Raw genomic sequence first — 18,354 nt, forward strand, 5'->3', positions numbered from 1 at the left:
TTTCTCTTTATAATTGTATCAGGTATATCATCATAGTGACAGGAAGCTATTAATTCTCATATCTATGTTATACCTAAACGTGTCTGTAATGTTTGTTTTTTTCTCCAAATTGTCACACATGGTATGCTGATTAACCCAGTGCTAGGCAACCGTGGAGCAGGGTCTGCTGTGCTAACAGTGGCGAACCTCAGTGTCCACCAGTTTGTCTCTCTATGTAGAGCAGCAGTCTGCCTTGTGATAAATATCAGGAGATAAGTCAGAGACTTTTTTTTAAAAAAGACAAAACTAAAGTATTTTTCTTACTGGAGGAACAAAAGGGAGTGATCTCCAAGTTTCTTGCATTCCAGACTAGAAACTATAAAGTATTTTTATAATATTTATATTACTAAACTTCAAAAATAACCTTTACAATAAACCCAAGCTTTAGCAACAACCTTTTTAGGGCAACCTAAAATTTAAATTATTTTAGTGGAATATGAATGTATTGAATTAAAGGTGAAAACCAGAAGTGTGCACTATGTTTTAAAATTTATATTTACGAAAGATTAACAGAAATATCATAAAATTGTATTTTGAGCTGTATGTATTTTTATTAGTAAGTTTCCTTTTAAAACTGTATTATCAAAAGAAGATTTGACCAATGTACCTAGTAAGCCATAAACTGCAGCAGTATATTGTAATATTTTCAGCTATTGGAAAATTAAAGATGAGATGTAGTGGTTCAAATAAGAATGGTCTCTACAGACTCACATATTTGAATGCTTGGTCCCCAGTTGGTGAAACTGTTCGGGAAAGATTGGAAGGTGTGACCTTTTTGGTGCCACTTTGGGGCAGGTTTTGTGGTTTCAAAAGCCCACAACCATTCCTAGTTATTTACTGTGTGATCTCCCTCCCTTCTTCCCCAATCTCTGCCTCACTGCTGTATCTCAGGATGTGAGCTCTCAATTACTGCTCCAGCACCATGCCTGCCTGCTCACATGCTCCCTGTCCATGATAGTCATGACTCACCCCTAAATTGTAAGCAACAACAAACTCTTTCTTCTATAAGTTGCCTTGGTAATGGTGTCTCTTAACAACAACTGAGAAACAAATAAAACATGAGGGCTGGAAGATGGCTAGGCTGAGCAGAAGGACCCGATCCAGATCCTCAGAATCCTTATAAAAAGCAGGATATAATGGTACGGAATGTACTTGTAATGTCATCCCGGAGCTCAAAGCTGTCTCAAAAAGTAAAGAAAGATGCATGATGTCAATCCTAGGCATCTACACACATGTACACATGCATGCACATATGCACGCACACATGAAACAAAAATGCAAAATGAAACTCTTTTACTCTCTATAAGTAGAAGAGATTTCTAAGGACCACAAAACCCTCAGGATAAGGAGGGACAGAAACTTTCTATAGTTTTTGAAATTGTTTACAAGCATAGAGTATGATATAGCGAGGCTTTACTTACTTTACTTACTAGAGGTCAATGATAATGAGGGTTTTTGAAAATATGTTTGTAAAATACAGCATAATATAGCAGGGTTTCACTTACTAGAGGTCACAAATAACGAGACATTTCCTGTAAAAGAAATTTCTAAGTAAGAGGCTTTATACTTTAAAAATGTGTCTGTAATTTTCAAGTATTTTGGCCAAGATGTTTCTACTCTGCATTTGCCTTTCCAGTATTACATGAGACAAAATTCACCTTTAATAAATTCTGAGCTGGAAACGTGGCTCAGTGGTAGAGCATTTGCCGACCAGAGAAAAAGCTCTGGTTTTAATCCCCAGCACAGCAAGAAATAAAAAATTATCACAGAAGTTACCGCATTTTTTTTTTTTAGTTACCATGAACATAATTACTGTTCTGGGCATGTTCCTAGATTACTGCTTCAGACTGCAGTGTTTAATAACCTTGTTTTTTTATAGTCTTACTTGATGTCAAACTCTTACTGATTATTAAAACCAGGGTACCAGCCAGCCTCCGCCAAGTTTCTCAAGTTCTGCACTGTCCCTGCCTGATGGCCATTCTCCCGGGCTCTCCTACTGTCTAAACCTTGCTAAGTTCATTCTTAGCCTTCTCCAGGATGGCAGCTCTGATGATGCTCATGATGTTCGAACAGCACTCAAGCCTCTCTCAGGTCAGGAAGAACCAGAGTATCCTGTGCTTCTCATCCCAGACTGAAGTTCTCCATTGCAGTAATAACCCAAGTTTGGACAGGACCAATCTTTGTGGTAAAGGCTGCTCTGTGTATGGCAAGACATTGAACAGCATAGTTGGTCTCTATGCGCTACACCAGTAGCTCAGCTGCAGGCACTGTCTAAGAGCGGAGAAAATAAGCTGAACACAAAAGCAAGCAGCGTGCTCGCATCCATTTCTCTCCGATTCTGGCTAACAGTGTAATACAACTAAATGCTTCGAGTCCCTGCTACCTGGACTTCTCCACAACAATGGACATACCAGGAATGGTGAGCTAAAATGAGCCTCTCTCCTCTAAGTTGTTTTCTATCAGGGTATTTTATCACAACAGAAATGACACTAAGACACAACTGAAGACCAAGCACTCAGACACAAACCTGTAGGTAAAACTGGAGATTCACAACACAGCAGTGCCCCTCAAATTCACAACCTTATGGTAGCATCATGACCTTTCTGAAATTATGTCTTATGTTTCTTTTGATCACAGAACGAACCTAACCCCTGCGACCTACGTGCCCAGCCTCCCTAGGCTCCATCTATAGTACCTTCAGATCCTGTCTAAAAAGGAACACGCAGACAATGGGACTATGCTATGGCTGTGATAGTGTCTATTCTGTATCAGCTTTAGCCACTAGGCTCCAGACAGGTCAACAAGATGGCAAACAATGACCAAAAATATTGCTTGTGATTTACTAACTAAACATGAAGCTGAATATGTCCTATGATCCAATAAGGGCAAACTAAGAAATAGCAGAATCTATTCCTAATTAAGCTTTATATTGCTATTCTAGGGCCAAAGAGAACTAATAAATGCAAAACAAGAAAATAAGCAAAAAATGTTAAATCAGTCATAATTCACACACAACAGTTACAGGGAAATCAAGGTTCACACTTTAAGTTCTTGATCTCATTAATGAAAGAATTTAGAAACAGACCTGGAAGAAAGCCCAAGGCAAATTTTATTAAGAGTCTGAAAGATAAAACAACAGGTCCAGCTAGCCAAAAATCTCAGCAGTTGCCAGCAGGAGGAGGATGGAGAAGAGGAAGAAAGGCAAGCCTTCAAGAAAGCAGGCAGCTTAGCTGATGGAGAAGAGCAAGCAGCTATGGCAGAGGGGAGTGGAGCTTCTGAGAAAGCGTGAGAAAGAGGAGTGTGCAGGAAGTGCCCAAGCCTTGGCAAATAAATACCCAAAAGGAAACAGAACTATCCCGAAGAAGAAAAATTTAAAAGTAACACTTTTCTGAGCAACCAAAAAAAAAAAAAAAAGCCAACAGGCATCCATTAGATGCTGTGAGTTCTGCAAATGACTGCAACAGAAGAAAAGCTTCTCAGAAGGGTTGAGGGGATAATTATTCCTACCTCCTTGGCTTGGCTTTAGGTGAACCAGGCTTCCTGAAGGGTGGTCTCTTGATTGGCAGGTTCAGCTCTCAAGGGAGAAGACAACACTATGCAATATTCTAATCTTTGGAGCAGATCAGAATGCCATGTCTCCATCCAGGGTCAGAGGTAGATGCCATTCTTTGACCAGGCGAAAACAGCTTGTTCTTAATGGGCCTCAACAGAGCCCTTACATCTGCAATGGCCTCCAAGGCTACTCTAACACAACTAGCCAAATTTGAATCATTCAAACTGACTAAACAAACATCAAACCTTTGTGTGCCCTGCTGCAAGACAGACCAACAAAAATCAAGAACTGAATCTTTAAGCTGTGCTTTATTGAGGGAGTTGGAAACACTAGCACCCTAAAGCTCTTCCACCTCAGCTTTAGCCAGCAGTTTAAACAGAGAGGGGAAACAAAGGAAGACAATCATTTCTGGTTTAGTTTTGTTCCTCTGGTTCAACTTATCCCCAACACCTGTGGTGCTGGGATATTTCTCCTCCTCTCTTTAACAGGAAAATGTTCCCAACACCAAGGTCAGTGGTTCCTCCTGAACCAATTCTCTGGATTGCATCTCAATGCAAGAGCAGCTGAGAGCAAGCAAAGCTTTAGCAGTGTGCTACTTCCTAACAAGAAGGGCCAACGCCTTACAGTGCAGACTGCAGTGCTTCCAAACCTGTGCCCTAACAGAGCCAACTCTACTGCCGTGACAGTTACTGGACAGCAGTTCTAAATAAGTAATCGAGATTTCTTCGTGGTCATTCCATTGCCCTTCATAATTGAATATAAACAACTTACAGCATTTGCTTAGCCTTGGAAGTAGCCTGTTACATACTCTATTACATTACTATCATATGATGGCCATTTGAGCAAGAGTTCTGGAAAGAAAAGCACCTACCATGGAACCTCCTGCAAGGTTTAGTGTCTGATGGGAGGCTCGGTGCTCGCTGGAATGCTGCAGGCCCAGAGTCTAACCACAAATCCTCACAGGTTACCTTCAGACTCCTCAGTAGCCATTCCCTGTTGACTGAACATCCTTGTAACAGGCAAAGCTTTAATGAATCTATTCACACAACAGACCACTAACTTCTACTAATCAAAAGGCAAATGTTTTCAGATACAGTCTGAGGCCTGAAACAGGTTTCCTTACTTCGATTCAATGCTCATCCCTAGTGTCTTGATTTATGACTTTGTTCTTTCACTATAAACCTTCATGAAACTATTAGCACACTGGAACATCAATCTATGTTCCCAGGCCAGGGTCACTCACATTTGGATCCAGAAAAATCTATTTCTTACTCTCTTTGAGGTGTTTTGCTTTGATAATAACTAGAATTTAGGTCATGCTTCCTTAGAAAAGTTCACAAAACGTTGTTAAAAAAAATGAAAAAAATCACCATAAATAATATTTAAACTATGAACAGTTTCTTGTAGAGTCTGGCCCAAAGTGAAAAGAAAATCTGCAAAACAGAGACTATAAAAAAGTGTCTAGGAACCACCTTGCAAGTGGCTACAAGGCTCCCTAGGCTAAAGCATGCCTCCTAGGGACCATAACCTCCTTTCTCTCTACACTGCTTCTAAATTCTGAAGCTGCAGTTCAAGGTCCTCCCTGAATGATGGGAACTGGAGAGAAGGATCACCAGAGCCAGCTCTCCAGCATCAGTTCTAGAAATCAAAACAAAAGCCACCTTACTTCGAGTATGTATGAAGGTATGTACACATGTATGCTGAATGAACACACAGAAAGAATAAGAAAGATCCACACCATAGGTTAGAATAGATGAGACTGGAGGGGATGAAAGGAGTCAGAAAAAAAAGATGCTTTAAATAGAGTTCTATATGCTTTGCCTGTGGCTCTGAGTATGAATACACAATTTAGGAAGTACAGGCGGGCCTTGAACAAATACAGAGTAGAGCACACCCCGAGGCAGCACTCTGGACGGAGACCCAAAGTGGAGAGCAGAGAACACTGGTCATTAGAATGACCCTTTTGTCATTCTGCCCTACACTTGCTCCTGTGAGGTACGACTATGACATTAACTAGGACTGTCATATGAACTCCTACATCCAGCACAGTGCCAGACCCCCGTGCCTGGGCTGTGCGGCTCCACAAGCACAAGACTCTCTGGTTTGGCTCTTTTTATAAGCCTTTCAACCAGAACAGCAGGGACCTCAAAGACCATGTGAAATTCCAGCTATGCAAAATCATGAAATGAGGCCTTTGAGGGAAACATCAGCTGGGGGTTCTAATGCAGAAGACATGCCATTCTTTGCCTCTGGGTTGTGTTCCACGTGCTCTGGAGGTTTTTATTTTTTTTAGTTTTGTTGTTTGTTGGTGCGTGTGTGTGCGTATGTATAAGGGCACATGATCAGTATGGCATGCGTGTGGAGGCCAGAATTCAATTCTGTGAGGTCAGTTCTCTTTCCGCTTTGACGTGGATTTTGGGGATCAAACCCAAGTCATTAGGTTTGCACAGCAAGTTCAACTGAGTCACCTTGCCATTACCCTGCCAACACTTCCCTCCCTCCCTCCCTCCCTCCCTCCATCTGCCTCTCGCTCTCCCACACCCTCTGTGTGTGTGTGTGTGTGTGTGTGTGTGTGTGTGTGTAGAGGTCTGTGGAGTCAGTTCTCCCTTCTACTGTTATGTAGGTTAGGTTCTTGGGGCTGAACTCTTTGATTGTCAGGCCTGCATGGTACTAACCTTTCCCCCCTGAGTCATTTTGACAATGCTAAATCAATAAATCTTCATAACAACCATCACCAGAAGCTACCAGAGAACCTGAGTTAGCTAATTACACCGTACATTGGCAATACATCACAACAGCTACGCTTGCTCACCAATACAAAAACATGCTACGGGAAATAAAGTGCGATGGATTCCACTTAAGCACCAAGATCTGAGCTGAGCAGTTTCTTTCCTAGGGCACAAAACGTACAAAGATCAATATTCTGTTGTTTCTTTAAAGAATTACCTGAAGAACCAAAAATTCAAATTTGTAAGTAGGTTTGAAACTTTTTCTTAATTATTTTACTGAAATGAGTCCTACCCCCTTCACCAATCTTGATATCAGAAAAAAATCTGTTTTTTTTCAACCTGGTGAGATAAACCTATAAGCCATAAACACACACACACACGCACACACACGCGCACACACACACACACACACACACACACACGCGCGCGCACACGCACACGCACACACACACACACGCGCACACGCACACGCACACACAGAAGGTTGAAGCAGGAGGATCACTCAAGGCCTGTGTGGCTCTAGAGTGAGTTCCAGGCCCAGGACACCTCTCAGTGGGAGTCCACTTGCTTAGTGTAGATAGAACCCTACATTAGGTCATTAGTATCACCAAAAAAGAAAAACTATTGTTTGTTTTTTCAGTTTAAAAAAAAATACATGAAAGAGGAAGGGACAGTACTGACAATATATCAAATGTAACAATCTTTCAGTTCTAAATCATGAAAAGTCCAAAGAAAAGAAGTTTTCTTAGGCTCAGAAATGAACCTGTCTTTGACAGAAGTGTGTCCGAAGCACTGTCTGCTACACTGCTTACTTCCATACTCTACAGACATTCTGTCCACCGCTCTTAAGACCTAACCTGCTCCAAAGGCAGTGGCCCTTTTCCTGTCCAGTTCATTCCTCAAGGAGCAGCCCAGAAACAGCTCAACTAGAAAGAGTGGGATTCAGTTTAATCAAGGACCACTCTTTCAAAGTTCCCTATTTGCAACCAACTTGAAGTGGCAGAGCCCGAAGAAGATTTTGAAAGGCACCTGTAGAGGTGACTGCTGCTGTGGATGGTAGACAACTAAGAAGATAGTGCAATCCCATGACATTTCTGTCATATGTAAGTCTAAAGCCATCATGTTCCCACAATACAAGTGCATTTTTAGTTATCAGTATTTGACTTAGCCATCATTTATAGGTATTTTTTTTCTTTCTACATAAAGAAAATTTTTACTCCTTAAATAAATGTCTACTGTGGGAGAATGTTCTTGTAAACTGTAAAGATTTGTCACTCATATTGTTTTAATAAAACACTGATTGGCCAGTAGCCAGACAGGAAGTATAAGCAGGGCAACCAGACTAGGAGAATTCTGGGAAGAAAAAGGCAGAGTCACCAACAAGATGCAAAGGAAGCAAGATGAGAACAGCTTACACAGAAAAGGTACCAAGCCTCGTGGCTAAATAGACAAGAATTGTGGGTTAATTTAAGTTGTAAGAGCTAGTTAATAATAAGCCTGATCTAATAGACCAAATAGTTTATAATTAATAAAAACCTCTGTGTGTTTCTTTGGGACTGAACATTTTTGACTGCAGGACTGGGCAGGACAGAAACTTCTGTCTACAAAAGTCTCAGGTCATGACTAGTACTATTCCTTTACTTTACCATAAGTAACACAAACAGTCAAGTTAGCAGAAAGACCAGAACAAATAAACTCAACACACAGAAAGCAGAATAGTGGAGCCCATAAGATGGCTCAGTGGGTAAAAGTGCTTGCAGTCAAGACTGACTGCCAGGGTTTGATTCCTGGACCCTATGCAGTGGAAGAAGGGAAATACATGGGGTCATCCCCTCGATCACTCTGCCCTACACGTGTTCACTGCTCCTGTGAAGTTGTGCTTATGGAGTTACCTCAGCAGCAAGGCCAGGATGGTCATGGGAATTCCTATTCCTCCATCTAGCCTGATCCCTAGGAAGAGTGCAAGGTTCCAGGAACATAGAGATCACTGACTGGCTCTTTTACAGGCTCCTCAGTCACAGCAGCAGGGACCTTGTATGGTGGAAGGAGAACAGACTCCCCACTAAATTATCCTTTGATCCCTACATATGAACCATGGCACACGAGCCGCCCGTATAAATAAATAAATGAAAAACTACATTCTGAAAAGAAAGTTAATTAGTTGTAGTTATAGGAACGAAAAATGTTAAAGGACTGATAATAAACTCAGGGTTTTCTTCTGGATTAAAGAAAATACTCTAGAATCAATGGTGATGGCCACCCAACTAGGAGAACAAGCTAACTACTTCACAATTTTTGCATTAGAGTAACAAACATCATTATCACTGCAAATACATAATCCCAAGGAAGTTGAACACCAGAAGAAATAGCAAGATGGTTGTATTTAAAAAAAAAAAAAGTTTTAGAAGTATCCAATAGTACTACATACTTGAAGTCTCCTGGTTTTAGACACAGGTGCTAAGGAGAACCATGTCCTCAGTGGAGAGACACAGGAGGAGGAAGGGGAGGCTTTCCCTTCTGAGGATGCCAAATGAGTTCTGTACAACTCAGGGCTAAAGGTAGATGGGGTTGCGGTGGGGTGTGGAATACAAGGGCCTCTCTGAAAAGATGCTCTTGGCCTAGACTTCCTTGTTCTCACTGGACAATTCATCAACAAAGCAAACCAATTCCAGCAAGAGTGCCAGGAGAACAGGACAGAAAAGCTGAACAATGTACAGATTCCAAGGAATGTTAAAAAGTCTACAGCTGTTTATTCAAATAAGAACACGCTTGAGCACCTCAACAAAAATGTTCAGAAATAACACCAAGGAAGTATCATTGAGCTATTCATAGCCGGAGCGTAAGGAAAGAAGATACTCCCCTACTGTATACTACAATATAAAGCAAGGTTTCATTTGTCTCAATTTGTCAGACATTGAAGATGAAATAAGACAATATTCCCTGCTGACAAAACAAGAGTAAACAGGCATGCCAAAAATCAATGGGCATTTCCACAGAAGGTCAAGGAATCAACCATCAGCTTAAATTGGTTTATGTTATTAAAATGGTTAAACATGGCAGATGTCACCTAACTCCCAGATTCTTTTACATGACCACAGTTGGATTCATTCAATCCAAATTCTGAATGACAGCTTTCCCAATTTCTAAAAATACATCAACTTTGTCACTATCTTACAAATTTTGCTTCATTTGTCTAGCTCCCTCGCAAAAGAAATTTCTTCAAGGCCATATATCCAGACACAGTGAAAGGAAACAGCCAGCACTCAGCAGTGCCATTAACATTTCTGAGCCACAGGGGATTAACCAGGCAGATGCTGAGGAAAGTGCCTGTCTGAGAGGCCAGGGCAGTTCAGCCTGCACTGCAGCTGTGAGAGACTGAAGCTGCTAGCAGTGCAGTCAAGCTTAGGAGAAACCCTGAGCGCAATTCCAGCATCCGAAATAAATTAAAGTAAACAGTATTGCTCTCTCTCATCCACCCTGTTAGCAGCCTCTCCTCGGAGCTGGAGACCACACACTCAGACCACACAGCGCCAGTCCAGCTCACTCGCACGCAACAACATCTACAAGCTGTCACTCTGCAGATGGGGGGGGGGGGGAGCAGACAGAGTGGGGGGGAGAGCAAGAGGGATGAGGGGAGGGGAGAGAGCAGGAAAGGAGATGGAAGAGGGCCCTTGCACAGACAGCTGGAGAGTGGTGTGGGCTTTGGGGGAGAAGGGGAGGGTGGAATTCATAACCCTCCTTGAGAAAACAATCTGGTCCTGGCCCTGTGCAGTCTTGACCTGGACTCCCCCATACCAATTTAGTAGCTGATGAAGGATTAACAAAGCATCCATTTAACATCAATTAACCTCCTATCCATCACAGGTCAAAAGAGAAAATCACTACTATAAAAGCATTTCATTAAAATAAAGTCAAAGGCCATCTTTTCTTACAGTATATAATGTATAATTGCATTTTCTTTATGGGTTTATATTAGACAGGTTATACAGTCTATCTCTTCATCATTAATGGCATACATTAAAGGGTTTCTCCAACAGAGATCAGGAAAAAAGAGTGTGTGCAGGTGTCTGCATGTGCATATGTGGTGTGTGTGTGTTTATGTGTGCAGGTGTGTGCAAGTGTGCTCCCCCATGCGTGCAAGTGTGGAGGTCAGAGGTGGATGATACTGGCTCAGTCTCCCTTCCTGTAGCTCTCCACCTTCCTGGTGTTTACAGTCTCCCTCTCAGGCGCTTAAAGTGGAGCTCCCCATTCTGCTAGGATGCCTGCTGGCTCCAGGATTTATCTGCCTATCTCCAGCCCTCAGTCTTAGAATAAGAGATGCCAGGCTGGTCCAAGGGTGATGGGGATCCAACACTGAGACTCATATTAACACAGCAAGCACCTGACCCACGGAGCCAGCTTGAAATCAGAAACTTTTACTTTTATAATTTTCCCTTATTGCACTGAGGCATAAACTTAATGTTCCAAAATAATTATTAGTAGAATTTTTTTAAAAGTAAATTGCTATTGCCTGTTACAGAATTTCAGGTTAAAAGTACATTTTAAAATTAACTGGTAGAAATAATATTAGGAAAAAGCCAGAAAACTAAATTACCACCGAAAAAGGAGTTCTAGGATCAAAAAATAAATTAATTAAAATAACCTTTTCCCTCAGGCCTCAATGCAAAAACTATAGTCAACAAAAACAAAAAATTAATTCCTGGGATGTCAGAAATTCTAATAATCAGTGACTAATCTTTTTCCTCAGGCCTCAATGCAAAACCATAGTTAACAAAAACAAAACCCAACCCAGACCTGAAACAGGTCACAGAGTTCAAACTATTCTGCAGTGGGGCCTGGTCAAAGACTCAAGGTCTCAAACGGTCTGCAGAAAGGCAGTGAGTGGGCGAGAGCATCCTGCCTGGCCTTCCCTGCGCTTTCTATAGAACACATCTCCTTCTCTACCTCCACAAATGAAAAGTAATGGAAGTATGTTACCTATGGTTTTTAATGAAAAACATTACATTTTAGTTTCCATTTTAAACTGTTAGGGCGGGAAATACAGTATTAAAGAAATAATAAATAAACGGTATTTAACTTTTTTATTTATCTCATGTCTATTTGTTTAAAGATGGAGAAAAACTATTATCTCCTACTCCATTTGGACATATGGAAGTGGGGATGAGAATGCACCTGAGGTGGCCAGGAAGCAATAATGACCAGAACGAGAGAGATCACAGGTGAAATCTGACAAGGCCTTCAATGGTCCACATACCCCATTTATTACATGGATCTGGATTATTCTCAGAGAATAGCATGGACTCTGGAATTGTGATTTGCAGCCTGGTTTTCTTTACATAGGAAGTAGAAAAAGACAAGATCTCCTGAGTAACTTGGGAGCATGGAGACCCTGGGAGAGGGTTGAAGGGGAGGGAAGAGGAAGGACGGGAAGCAAAGAAAAATGAAAAATGTATAGCTGTATAGCTCAATAAAATCAATAATTAAAAAAAAAAGAATAGATAGACTCACCGGGAAGAGCCACTCAGACTCTGCCTCCTTCCCCAGAACTAGCAGCACAGCTAAGCACCCTCCCACACTGCACAACTAAAGTCTGAGGTCTAAAGATGTCTCAACCCCTGGATGCTGACAAACTGTCAGCAATGAAGTCACATTGCTTAAGAAAAGGAAAAAGGAAGTGTGGCCTCACATAAAAACAGCACTATTCACTCAAAATCCTTTGCAAATTGTAGCCTATGTACACAACAGTCCCTTCTTCCCAACCATACGGAACAACAAAAATTAATTCCTGTGATGTCAGAAATTGCATTTTTCAGGGAAAAAAAAAAAAGTTCAAGTGTCACCCCTAAAGGACAAATTACCTACACAAGACAGAAGAAGTCATTAGCAAATACAGCCACCAATTATGCCACTGAGACAATCTGGGTTCTAAAGAAAAAGATCACGGGGAACCTCCACAGGTTGGATCCCCATATCCCAGGGACAGGGAGGGGCTAAAGATAAACTAGGGCCATGAAAAGCATTGTTCAGACAAAACACTCATAAAGGGCTTATTGTATCCCTGCGCACTACAGTGGACAAAAGGAATATTAGAAAATCAGGAGGCCAAGAAGGACCATGGCCTTCAGAAGGGTCAAGGCAGTGGGACAGGTGAACAGAAGAGGGGATATCAGCAATTATTTTTAAAGGGAAGGGATGTGAAGGGAAGAAGTACAAAAACAAATGAACAAGATTCTGAGAACAAGGGAGGGACTATTTCTTCTGCAGGTGCCCTTCTTGTTGCAACTACTAAGCATACACAAAGGTCAAGGGCAGAGAGCTGTTGTGTTAGCAAGACCAGAATGACAGCAGAGCAGCTCCTGAGCCAGGCACAGAGATGTGTCTCTGTCTATACCTGGAGAAGAAACCGTCTTAGTACAAGGACCACAGAAGTCTACTCTGACCGTTCTATTTTTCTGGAGCAGGCGGCAAGATCACCTATAAAGAGTAGATATGAATGGATGAGCAGTTTGAAAAGCATGAAAAATGCTCAAACAGACTTTGTATAGATCAGAAAGTGGGCGGTAATCTAGAAGATTCCTTAATAGCCTCATTAAAAAGTACTCCTCCCTGCCTCCAGCCCTGAATAGCCTCTACTTCCTCCCTCGGTACCTTCCAGCTATTTGCTGCTCTTTGAGCCTCTCCATCTTTTAAATAGCCATACCTCTCCAAAGAGTCACTTAGTCGCATTTGAACCATCTGGCATGAATGTTGACTCCTGCAAAGCCCCTGACTTATATACACATACATCATGTCACTCACATGGAGCTCCCATTATAAGACCACAGCCAAATAACTCGGGCTATTTGTCTTGCTTTCTCGCTCGGTAAAATTGTAACATAATGAATGCAATTATATTACTCCCAAAGTCACATTAAAACTGAAAGTGACCTTTATAAATTCATTGAATCCTAATACTTGGGAGGCAGAGGCAGGTGGGTCTATGAGTTTGAGGCCAGCCTGCTCAGTCCAGGCCAATCAAGGCTAAGGAGCTACACAGTAAGACCTCAAAAAAGGAAGGGAGGAAGGGAAGAAGAGAGGCAAGCTAGAAGGGAGGTGGGAGGGGGAAGGCAGGGAGGGAGGCATAGTGGGAGGACAAAGAGGGAGGTATGGAGGGGGGACAAGGAGGGAGGCCCATGCCTGCTCACTGGCCACTGAGAGGCAGTCCAAGTTACACCCACACTCACAGGCCTTCCTCGGCTTTTTTACTCCTCAGACGGTCCCCTCTCACTATGTCCCACCAGATTCTTTCTTCTCTGAACATCAATGACAATGGTGTGGTTCAAGCTATTTTTTGAGAGGACAAAAGTGGCCCTTCTTAATCCAGGCTGATGCCATTTTGAATGCCTGGGTCATATGCTAGAATTGGGGGAGACAGGGATGACCAAAACTACTTACTGCCTGTGTCAGTTGGGCTTCCTTAATCCCCGACCCTGATCTAGGAGTAAGACAAGTGCTGAGTGACAATGTGGGAACATGATTCACGGGAGCAGGGACTATCAAGATTCAAAGATTGAGCTATTCCAGTTGGTGATGTCTCTTGCTGTTCTTGTTTGCCTATTTTGCTTATTTTTGCCTTGAGACAGGGTAACGTCTGTAGCCCAGGCTGATCTCTTACTCAGCATCCTGCATTAGCCTCCCCAGTACTGACCATACAGGGATACAACCATCACACACGGCTGAGATAACCAAGTTTTCTACAGTCTCCAAATACACAAAAAAGGGAAACTAAGGCCCAAAGCTGCTGAGTCAGGCAGCTGAGGTTATGCAGCTTGCTGGTGGTAGTGTGTGGAGCCATAAATGGTTGCCTTTACTCCTATACTGAAATAACTTGGACTCTAATTTCCAAACTGAAACCGTAAAGGCCAACGTGTATATTCACAACTTCAAAAATTCACAATGTCTCTACAATTATATCAAGTTTGTATGTTTATACCAATAGGCAATCATTCCCCTAATCAACATAAATATACTTTAAAGTGTTTGATTAGAGCGAACAGCCTGGACCATCTGAGCTTTGCAGGCAGTCCAGGGGGGTCCACATACACACTCCCCAGAGTTTAAGATCACTCAACACTTCCATATACTGCTTAGTAAGCTAATCAATGTTACTTCCCACTCCAATCAATCTCAAAATCGCCTACTATCAACATAAGCCTAAAACCCTTCCACTGAATAAACATTTATAAACACGCTGTGCACACCATGCAGCAGGCACCACTAGGAACCTGGGCCCAACAGAGGTGAGTAAAGAAAAGCCAGGCTTGGTGGTGTGTCCTTCACTGAGGAAACTGAGCTAGAAGGATCGTTTGCGCCAAGGTGTTCAAGACCAGCTTGAGCACACAGCGAAACCCACTCAAAAGAAATAAACCAGGAAAGTAGAAAATATGAATATGTGCTAGAGTAAGTGAGAGACAAGTCTATGACGAGCATGTTCCGCTGTTGCTACACACTTAGCGTATTCAATACAAAGTCTTTTACCAGAATGCAGATTCTTAAACTATGGACGGCAATCCTGTAAGTCACATAGGGTCAGATAACTGAATGTGGAGGCAGCAAAAAAATAAATAAATAAATAAATAAAATAAGGCAAAATGGAAGTCTTCTGAAGACACAGGATCAAAAATAAATTCAAAAATCAAACCCACTGTGAATACAAGGTGTTGCTACTAGCAGAACCCAATCCAACTTCACCAGTTTTTGTTCTGACCTTCTCTCTGTGCCTGTGTATAATAAACACCCAGGAATGTTCAACTGAAACACTTCAATTCAGAGCGAATTTACTGTATGTCAAGAATTGCTGGGATTTCACTGTATGTTACTATTTGAATATGAAACATCCCCTATGGGCTCAAATGTTTGAACACTTCCTCCCCACCTCCCAACCGTGTTCTAGGTAATTCTGAACACTTTAGGATAAAAAGCCCTGTTGGGAAAGAGTCACTGGGGTCAGGGGCTTGAGGTCTTAGTCCAGCTCCACATCCTGACTTCTATCTGCCTCCTTTTCCACCAAGAGGTGAGGAGTCCAGGGCACTGTCCTGCCACCATGGAGCTGCCTGCTGCCATGCTTTCCTCTCTGGCATGGGCCGGGTAACTCCAAACTGGAAGCCAGAGAAAGCCCTTCCTCCCTTAAGTATCTTCTGCCAGGTCCTTGGTTACAGCAGTGAAAATCCTAACTTGCTATATATACAGAGTGTTCTCCTCCTAAAGAAAGAAAACACTTTGATTACAGAAAGCAAAGACTAGATACTTTCTACTCGCATTCCTCAACATGTAATCATCAAAAGACTGGGTCTCTGACTCGAGCTGTGTGAGAAATTTCATCAGAAGAACTGCTGTTTGAGCTGCTGATTTGAACGTTCTAAAAGATCACCAATGACTTTTGCTTGGGAGTCAGGACAAACTTCTAACAATTTCCAAAATGTTCCTAACTAGACTCCTGTCATTTTGTCTATATACATATTTATATAGAGTAATGTTCTTGAGATTGATGATTATAAAATTAAAATATCAATCAATTCTGAAAAACACTGAAGACGCTCGATGTCCTGTAGTATCAAATATTTAACCAAGACTTAATCTTTTATTCGTTTGTTTTTGGTTGAGAGAGGGTTTCTCTGTGTAACAGCCCTAGTTGTCTTGGATCTCATTTTGTAGACCCGGCTGGCCTCAAACTGAGAGAGAGCCACCTGCCTCAGCATCTCGAGAGCTAGGATTAGAGGCATGCACCACCACACTGGCTAAAACAATTCTTTATGTAAAAAGAAATGAATACATCCAGCACTATATTTTCATCTTTAATAAACGGTAAAATTACATTATTCAAAAAATTGTTTTAAGATAAAATGATTTGTGACGTATGGTGAATGCTTACATTGTCTACGTATTTTGTATACTTACATAGGTAAGATCATGGGAGTCCTTTCAGAAGTTTTAAGTGGCAAAAGATGAAGTTCCAAATTATAACACTGCATTTACAAAATGTTTGGAACTTAATCTACGAGGTTTATTTATCACCCTTTGAAAGGTAATTCAAAATGTCTGGTACAGAAAATTAAATAATTGACAATAAAAGGGGGGCTCTTCCTAACGACTCCAAAAATTGTCTCCAACAGATGGGGGAACGTTCTGTCTCCCAACTTAAAAATACTGTCTACTGAGTCAAACAAAAGAGAACATGTAAGCAGCAGCGAGCATGCATTCGCGTCTTTACCTAGACCTTGCAAATCCCTAATTTTTCACACTTAGGTCATCCTTGTTTTGACTTTCAATTTCTTGCCACTGAATCTGATACCAACGAGGGGTCATCACGCGCTAAGCTTTATAAACAAAGTCTTACTATGTATGCATTAGTAGAGGGATCCCAGGTGGCATTAGCTTTTTAGTATAGAGCACCAAATGGCCTAATAGAGGTGTGGCTGACTTAGAAACACGCACTTGCTGCTTTCACTAAGTCGACTCACGGAGTCGTAAAGATACCACGGAAACTTCCCACCCGCGTCAGTGCAGTACAGAGGTCTTCAGCAGATTAAAAGCCCAGCCGTCCACACTGGCCGCTCCTCCCAGGATCCAGCCCGGCGGCCTGCGCGGAGGCGGACGCGGCAAGCAGAAAGGCTTCCTCGGCGGCTCCCACACGCAGCCCCGCGCCCCGAGCTCCTCACTGCGCTTTTCCAGCTCGCCCAGACCCGACGATCCCGTGCCGCGCGGCTCCCCGCCGGACCCGGAGTATTCTCGGTCGGGACGCCACACTCACCTCCAGCCTCCACTGCCCGCAGCCGGCGACAGATGCCCGCCGACCCGCCCCACCTCCGGGCCGCAGCAGCCGGAGGGCCGCACTTCCGCACGCTGCGAGCGCCAAGCGCGTCGATCCGCCGCCTAGCCGAGCGCCGAGCCCTGGATGGACCGCCTTTCCTGCGGGAGGGGGGGAGTGGGAGGGGCGAGAAGGTAAAAAAAGGGGAAAGGGGAGGAAGGTAGACAAATGGGAAGGAGAAGATGAGTTGGTGGGGAAAGGAGCAAAGGAAAGAGGGAATCGGGAAGGAGAAGAGAGAAAGTGGAAGCCTGGGATGAAAGGAAAGGGGAGCGGGGTTAAGAGGGTGCAGTGGGTTAGGCTCACTGTAGATGGTGGTGGAGGGTCCTCAGCAGATATGAAGTCAGCACCAGGTAGGAGTCAGACCTCAGTCAAAGGACTCTATCAAGCTAGGAGTGCCTGCCATATTAAGGGACCCCAGATGTCAGAGCTTTGGGGTTCCAAGGGCCTAAGAGGCAAATTGACTTGTAAACTCTCAAGACAGGCAAAATGTAGATATGACTCCAATTGACAGCCTAGAAGTCCTAAACTTTGAATTTGCCTGCCTGTGGGCTGGACTGTGTAGCTCTGGAGATGGTCAGCAGAATGCAAGCATTCCCCTGTGTCTTCCTTCTTCTGTGGCAGCCCAAGCAACGCAGGATAGTGGTCTGTACATGAGGACGATGTGAGAGGCAGAGAACAGGGGTCTGCTTGGGGTTGTGTTGCTGTGGCTGGGGAGAAAACTAGCTGCAGGGTGTTGGTCAAGAGCATCATTTTATAAGACCAACAACAGCCTAAGCCATTACTTCTCAAATACCCTTCTGTGTTTAATTATGCACTTATTCAGTATATTCATGGAGGGGGATGTTGTAAGGTAACTATGAATTAAGAGATGTAGTATAGGGGCTGAAGAGCTGGCTTAGAGGTTAAGAGCACTGGTTGCTCTTCCAAACGACTCAAGTTCAATTCCCAGCACCACATGGCAGCTCACAAGTGTCTGTAACTCCATTCTAGGGTTTCTGGCTCCCTTACATGGACATACCTGCAGGCAAAACACCAATGCACATATGATCATAATAAATATTTTTTAAAAATAAAGATATAGTATGGCTTCATTTTTCTCTCCTTTTTGTGAGAAGATATAACTAAGTGTTTCCAGAACCATCCATCTTGAATAGCAAGGGTACACTCTTTAAACGTGAAAGAGAGAC

At 42.7% G+C, this 18,354-nt stretch overlaps 1 protein-coding gene across 1 annotated transcript in view; it reads right to left on the reverse strand.

Moving 5' to 3' along the window:
• The window catches only part of Exoc2 (exocyst complex component 2), a 170,053-nt gene extending 152,810 nt beyond the window's left edge, over window positions 1-17,243 (reverse strand). Inside the window, exon 1 of the mRNA XM_048428015.3 lies at window positions 17,111-17,243. The gene's annotated coding sequence lies outside the window, so the exon portion shown is untranslated. The remainder of the gene's footprint in view (window positions 1-17,110) is intronic.
• Between the last annotated feature and the right edge of the window lie 1,111 nt (window positions 17,244-18,354).

The sequence above is a fragment of the Myodes glareolus genome, chromosome 14 (assembly GCF_982192425.1).
Source record: "Myodes glareolus chromosome 14, mMyoGla1.1, whole genome shotgun sequence".
Classification (NCBI taxonomy): domain Eukaryota; kingdom Metazoa; phylum Chordata; class Mammalia; order Rodentia; family Cricetidae; genus Myodes; species Myodes glareolus.